The following is a 7,206-nucleotide window of genomic DNA, read 5'->3' as shown; positions in this document are numbered from 1 at the left end:
GCTCCTCAGTGTCCCTGTAAATAATAACCATGGTAACACTGACACACACACACTAAACACACACACACTGGACACACACAGTGGACACACACAAACACACATACACACTGGACACAAACAAACACACACACACACACACACTGGACAAAAACACAAACACTGGACACACTCACACTGTACACACACACACACACTGAACACACACACTGGACACACACACACACTGGACACACACACACACACTGGACACACACACACACACACACACACTCACACACACACACACACACACACACACACTGGACACACACACACTGTACACACACACACACACACATACACACACACTGGACACAAACAAACACACACACACACACACACACTGGACAAAAACACAAACACTGGACACACTCACACTGTACAAACACACACACACTGAACACACACACTGGACACACACACACACTGGACACACACACACACTCTGGACACACACACACACACTGGACACACACACACAAACTGGACATACACACACACTGGACACACACACACACACACACACACACACACACACACACACTGGACACACACACACACACTCCAGACACACACACACACACACACAAACACATACACACACTAGACACACACAAACACACACACTGGACACACACACACACTGGACACACACACACACTGGACACACAAACACACACACACACACACACACACACTGGACAAACACACACACACACAAAAACACACTGGACACACACACACTGGACACACTCACACACACACTGAACACACACACTGGACACACACACACACTGGACACACACACTGTACAAATACACACACACAGACACTGGACACACACACACTGGACACACACACACTGGACACACGCACACACGCACCGGACACACACACACACATACACTGGACACAAACACACACACTAGACACACACACACACTGGACAAACACACACACTGGACACACTCACACTGGACACACACACACACTGGACACACTCACACACTGGACACACACACACACTGGACATACACATACACACACTGGACAAACTCACACTGTACACACACACACACTGGACACACTCACACACTGGACACACACACACACTGGACACACACACACACTGGACACACAAACACACACACACACACACACACTGGACAAACACACACACACACACAAACACACTGGACACACACACACTGCACACACTCACACTGGACACACACACACACACAATGGACACACACACACTGTACACACACACACACACACACTGAACACACACACTGGACACACACACACACTGGACACACACACACACTGTACAAATACACACACACACACTGGACACACACACACTGGACACACACACACTGGACACACACACACTGGACACACACGCACACACGCACCGGACACACACACACATACACTGGACACAAACACACAGACTAGACACACACACACACTGGACAAACACACACACTGGACACACTCACACACTGGACAAACACACACTGGACACACACACACACTGGACACACAAACACACACACACACACACACACTTAACAAACACACACACACACACAAACACACTGGACACACACACACTGCACACACTCACACTGGACACACACACACACACACACAATGGACACACACACACTGTACACACACACACACACACTGAACACACACACTGGACACATACACACACTGGACACACACACACACTGTACAAATACACACACACACACTGGACACACACACACTGGACACACACACACTGGACACACACACACTGGACACACACGCACACACGCACCGGACACACACACACATACACTGGACACAAACACACACACTAGACACACACACACACTGGACAAACACACACACTAGACACACTCACACTGGACATACACATACACACACACTGGACACACTCACACTGTACACACACACACACTGGGGACACACACATTGGACACACACACTGGACACACACACACTGGACACACACACACACGGGACACACTCACACACTGGACACACACACACTGGACACACACACACTGGACACACACACACACGGGACACACTCACACACTGGACACACACACACACTGGACACACACACACACACACACACACACACTGGACAAACACACACGCACACACACACACTGGACAAACACACACACTGGACACACTCACACACACCGAACACACACACACACACACACACACACACACACACTGGACACACACACACAAACACACACACACACACACACACACACTGGACAAACACACACACTGGACACACACTCACACTGGACACACACACTGGACACATACACACACTGGACACATACACTGGACACACACACACACTGGACACACACACACGCTGGACACAAGCACACACACACTCACCGGACACACACACACACACTAGACACACACACACACACACACACACACACACACACACACACACACACACACAGACACACACACACACACACACACACACACACACTGAACACACACACACACACACACTGAACACACACACACACAATGAACACACACACTGGACACACACACACACACAAACACACACACACACACACTGGACGGACACAAACACACACACACACACACACACACACACACACACACACACACACACACACACACACACACACACTGGACAAACACACACACTGGACACACATTTTGATGAAAGGAAATCCCATATAGCCTACTGGACAGGACTTTGCTATGGCATCTTCTGTTTGGGTGTCTCAGGTCAGGTCTGAGCCATGATCAGAATATGTCTCTGTGTCTATTTCCAGCCCTGCCATTTCTACCTGTCCTGATCTAGTGTTTCACCCCTGACCTCCTCACACCGTCTCACTGTCCATGTCTGCTTTTAGCTCCCACCTCTACTTCACTGTGTTATAATGGACCTTATGCTTGTTATGTCACCTCTGGAACCAGTTATCAAACATACTGACCTTTCTGACCCTATCCCATGGCCCTACTTTCTACAACTGAACATTTAAATTACTCTATGAGTTTTGTTTAGTGTCCATTTACTTATTTATGTATTTGTTGTATATTGGGGTTGTGCTGCAGAGCATCATGGGGGTTTGTATGTATTGAGATGATCACGTTCCAGATAAATGGTTGAACTGATTCCTGTCTCCTGTCTCATCATTATTGAATTGTTATAGAGACGTGGTTATGAAACCCACAAGACATAACAAAAGATTGGTGATGAGTAAGTCTGAATCTACAGGAACTATTCTGTCTGGAAGAAGTGGTTTTTACAACTGTTTAAAACTGTTATTTTCTGTGGTACAGTCTAGGCTAATGTTAGCACAGTGTATTGATAGCAGAGGCAAGTGCATAGTCGAGCTAGCTAAGAAAAAGAGTTAACCAGTGGTGTAAAGTACTTAAGTAAAAATACTTTAAAGTACTACTTAAGTTGTTTTTTGGGGTATCTGTACTTGACTTTACTATTTATATTTTTGACTACTTTTACTTTTACTTCACTACATTCCTAAAGAAAATAATGTACTTTTTACTCCATACATTTTCCCTGACATCCAAAAGTACTCGTTACATTTTGAATGCTTAGCAGGACAGAAAATGGTCCGATTCACACACTTATCAAGAGAACATCCCTACTGCCTCTGATCTGGCAGACTCACTAAACACAAATGCTTTGTTTGTAAATTGTCTGAGTGTTGGAGTGTGCCTTGGCTGAACGTACATTTTAAAAACAAGAAAATCGTCTGGTTTGCTTTATGTAAGGAATTTGAAATGATTTATACTTGTACTTTTCCTTTTGATACTTTAGTATATTTTAGCAATTACATTTACTTTTGATACTTAAGTATATTTAAAACCAAATACTTTTAGACTTTTACTAAAGTAGTATTTTACTGGGTGACTTTCACTTTTAGTTGAGTCATTTTCTGTTAAGGTATCTTTACTTTTACTCAAGTATGACAATTGGGTACTTTTTCCACCACTGGAGTTAACATCATCATGGACGGCAGAAAAGCACTCGAGACGGACATCGGAGTGGGAAAACAACGTGATTAAAAAGGAGGAATATACAGTGATTAAAGGAAAGGACATTTATTCAACTGTGAAGTCAAACCTTTTAATTAAATCTGCTAAATGAGTGAACTTAGGAGGAAACGTCAGTGAGTGAAGTGAATGAAGATAACGTGACTGAGGAAAATATTGCTGTGGTTGAGGACAAAATTGAATTGATTGACTATCAGGAGCTTATTGAGAAATGAACAATTATTGGAATTGTTGGAAACATTGGACAGTTTGATGAAAGTATTGATCAGTGGAGCTCATATACAGAACGGTTTGAATATTTTGTTATTGTAAATGACATGGATGAGGACAACATTGTGCCTCCATGTTTTAGTGTAATGGGGCCAAAGACATTTAATTTACTAGGCAGCCTGCTACAGCCAGACAGAACAGGTAATAAGACGTATGGGGATATTGTGGAGATACTTAAAGGACATTTTTCACCAGAACCACTAGTTAATGCTGAAAGGTTCAGGTTCCACAGGAAACATCAGGAAGAGGGAGAATCAGTAACAATGTTTGCTGCTGCATTAAAGAAACTACCAGAACACTGAGTTTAATGCTGTTCTAAATGACATCATTAGAGACAGACTAGTATGTGGGCTACGGAGTGAAGCTACACAAAAGAGACTGTTGACTGAAAGTCATCTGACCTTGGCAAAGGACATTGAAATCAGTGTGTCCATGGAACTAGCTGCTAAAGAGGCTCACCAGTTGAGTTCATCAGGAACTTAGTGGGTTCATCTAACAATCCTAATCACCAGCTGATACATTGTAATCACCTTCCACCTAGAAAACATAATTTAATGAAAATCTAAACCTCTCTGTTTGATCAATATAATCAAGGTGCCTTGGACTCCTTTAATCATATGTACTGGGAGTGACCAGGGGACATTGTTTTGGAAAGTGATACCCTCTGTCTTATCTGCTCTAGTGGATATCATCATACTTTGTTCCCCCAAACTGTTATCACCTAATGATAATTCACCTCTGTCATTACAGAAAATACGTTTAATGTTGTCAGGTTTGACAGCAGCTAAAAATATGTTGTCAACCACCACGCCTCATTGGATCAGCACTTTTATAGATACAGTTGAAGTCGGAAGTTTACATACACCTTAGCCAAATACATTTAAACTCAGTTTATCACAATTCCTGACATTTAATCCTAGTAGAAACTCCCTGTCTTAGGTCAGTTAGGATCACCACTTTATTTTAAGAATGTGAAATGTCAGAATAATAGTAGAGAGAATGATTTATTTCAGCTTTTATTTCTTTCATCACATTCCCAGTGGGTCAGAAGTTTACATACACTCAATTAGTATTTGGTAGCATTGCCTTTAAATTGTTTAATTTGGGTCAAACGTTTCGGGTAGCCTTCCACAAGCTTCCCACAATAAGTTGGGTGAATTTTGGCCCATTCCTCCTGACAGAGCTGGTGTAAATGAGTCAGGTTTGTAGGCCTCCTTGCTCGCACACGCTTTTTCAGTTCTGCCCACACATTTTCTATAGGATTGAGGTCAGGGCTTTGTGATGGCCACTCCAATACCTTGACTTTGTTGTCCTTAAGCCATTTTGCCACAACTTTGGAAGTATGCTTGGGGTCATTGTCCATTTGGAAGACCCTTTTGCGATCAAGCTTTAACTTCTTGACTGATGTCTTGAGATGTTGCTTCAATATATCCACATAAATTTCCTTCCTCTTGATGCCATCTATTTTGTGAAGTGCACCAGTCCCTCCTGCAGCAAAGCACCCCCACAGCATGATGCTGCCACCCCTGTTCTTCACTGTTGGGATGGTGTTCTTCGGCTTGCAAGCATTCCCCTTTTTCCTCCAAACATAACGATGGTCATTATGGCCAAACAGTTCTATTTTGTTTCATCAGACTAGAGCACATTTCTTCAAAAAGTACGATCTTTGTCCCAATGTGCAGTTGCAAACCGTAGTCTGGCTTTTTTCTGGAGGTTTTGGAGCAGTGGCTTCTCCTTGCTGAGCGGCCTTTCAGGTTATGTCGATATAGGACTCGTTTTATTGTGGATATAGATACTTGTGTACCTGTTTACTCCAGCATCTTCACAAGGTCCTTGGCTGTTGTTCTGGGATTGATTTGCACTTTTCGCACCAAAGTACGTTCATCTCTAGGAGACAGAACGCGTCTCCTTCCTGAGCAGTATGACGGCTGCGTGGTCCCATGGTGTTTATACTTGCGCACTATTGTTTGTACAGATGAACGTGGTACCTTCAGGCGTTTGGAAATTGCTCCCAAGTATGAACCAGACTTGTGGAGGTCTACAATTACTTTTCTGAGGTCTTGGCTGATTATTTGTTTTGATTTCGCCATGATGTCAAACAAAGAGGCACTGAGTTTGAAGGTAGGCCTTGAAATACATCCACAGGGACACCTCCAATTGACTCAAATTACGTCAATTAGCCTATCAGAAGCTTCTAAAGCCATGACATAATTTTCTGGAATTTTCCAAGCTGTTTAAAGGCACAGTCAACTTAGTGTATGTACACTTCTGACCCACTGGAATTGTGATGCAGTGAATTATAAGCGAAATAATCTGTCTGTAAACAATGACTTGTGTCATAAACAAAGTATATGTCCTAACCGACTTGCCAAAACTATAGTTTATTAACAAGAAATGTGTGGAGTGGTTGAAAAATGAGTTTAAATGACTCCAACCTAAGTGTATATAAACTTCTGACTTCAACGGTAGATATAGATTAATATATATATATATATACCATCACCCAGCAGGGTTAGGGTTAGGACAACTGTCTATAATATAGATATAGATGGATATACAGTGGGGAGAACAAGTATTTGATACACTGCCGATTTTGCAGGTTTTCCTACTTACAAAGCATGTAGAGGTCTGTAATTTTTATCATAGGTACACTTCAACTGTGAGAGACTGAATCTAAAAAAAAAATCCAGAATATCACATTGTATGATTTTTAAGTAATTCATTTGCATTTTATTGCATGACATAAGTATTTGATACATCAGAAAAGCAGAACTT

At 42.7% G+C, this 7,206-nt stretch overlaps 1 pseudogene across 1 annotated transcript in view; it reads left to right on the top strand.

Moving 5' to 3' along the window:
• LOC311115751 (NACHT, LRR and PYD domains-containing protein 12-like) overlaps nt 1–20 on the top strand; it is a 21,584-nt pseudogene extending 21,564 nt beyond the window's left edge. The window contains exon 11 of the transcript XR_014615382.1: nt 1–20. This exon is cut by the window's left edge and continues 504 nt beyond it. The product of XR_014615382.1 is annotated as an NACHT, LRR and PYD domains-containing protein 12-like (transcript).
• The last annotated feature ends 7,186 nt before the right edge of the window (nt 21–7,206 follow it).

The sequence above is a fragment of the Coregonus lavaretus genome (assembly GCF_964263955.1).
Source record: "Coregonus lavaretus genome assembly, contig: HAP1_SCAFFOLD_397, whole genome shotgun sequence".
NCBI lineage: Eukaryota > Metazoa > Chordata > Actinopteri > Salmoniformes > Salmonidae > Coregonus > Coregonus lavaretus.
This window is presented reverse-complemented; position numbering and strand designations above follow the sequence as displayed.